Raw genomic sequence first — 992 nt, 5'->3', positions numbered from 1 at the left:
CCTTTGTATCTCTCAGTGAGGTGGCATCGGCATCATCATAATTCAACAGATTCTTTAAAAAATTCTTTAAAAATCCTCACCTGAGGATATAGTTTCCATTGATATTTAGAGAGAGTGAAAGGAAGGGAGGAGGGGGAGAGAGAAAGAAAAACATCGATGTGAGAGAGACACAAGGATTGGTTGCCTCCTGCATGGGGCTGGGTTTCTAACCTGCAATGGAGGCTCATGCCCTTGACTGGGAATTGAACCTAAGACCCTTTTGTCTGTGGACTGATGCTCTAACCACTGCACAACCAGCCAGGGACCACATATTACTTTTTTTTTTAAATTATGGAACGCTTCACTAATTTGCATGTCATCCTTGTGCAGGGCCATGCTAATCTTCTCTGTATCGCTCCAATTTTAGTAGATGTGCTGCCGAAGCGAGCACCCACATTTACTTTTAAGGGTTATTCCTAGATAGTGTCTGCAGTGAATAAAATCCCTCTTTCTACCATAAGTTTTGTTGCTAACATCATAGAGAAACTATCAATTTTTACATATGATATTGTGTCTACATTTTACTGAACCTTTTAATTTTAGGAGTTCTTTTGTTGCTCTCTTGGCTTTATTAATTTTCAAATAATGACCATTTGCCATTCTTCCCAGCAGGTTTATGTTGGTGTCTGTTTTGTTCTTTTTTTTTTCAGATAGGACTCTTCAGTATTCAGGTAGTGGAGATAAAAGGGAATGTTCCTATCTTCTCCCTGGATTTCAAGCTTACATGAACACGTTCAATTTTGAGAAAAACACAGTACTGGGCCCTGTTAAGACCTGCTTGATTTACATGTAAAGAGATAGGTGTTCTATTTGAAAAGAGATGATCGGAGACAAATCGGAGGATCACTGCTGATTTCACCCGCCAGCGCTGCTTCGCCATCTGAATCCGTGTGGCAAATGACGGCAAGCAGCTGCTTGTCTCAAATTTGGTCAGTAGTCCCGGGTCTCAGCTC

General features: G+C 40.9%; 1 non-coding gene across 1 annotated transcript; it reads right to left on the bottom strand.

Annotated features, from left to right (window-relative positions):
- Positions 1-324: 324 nt before the first annotated feature.
- Positions 325-430, bottom strand: LOC111823640. The gene has a single exon (XR_002826710.1). It is a non-coding gene; the product is annotated as a U6 spliceosomal RNA (small nuclear RNA).
- Positions 431-992: the final 562 nt, after the last annotated feature.

Source organism: Myotis lucifugus, unplaced genomic scaffold (assembly GCF_000147115.1).
Source record: "Myotis lucifugus unplaced genomic scaffold, Myoluc2.0 scaffold_590, whole genome shotgun sequence".
NCBI lineage: Eukaryota > Metazoa > Chordata > Mammalia > Chiroptera > Vespertilionidae > Myotis > Myotis lucifugus.
This window is presented reverse-complemented; position numbering and strand designations above follow the sequence as displayed.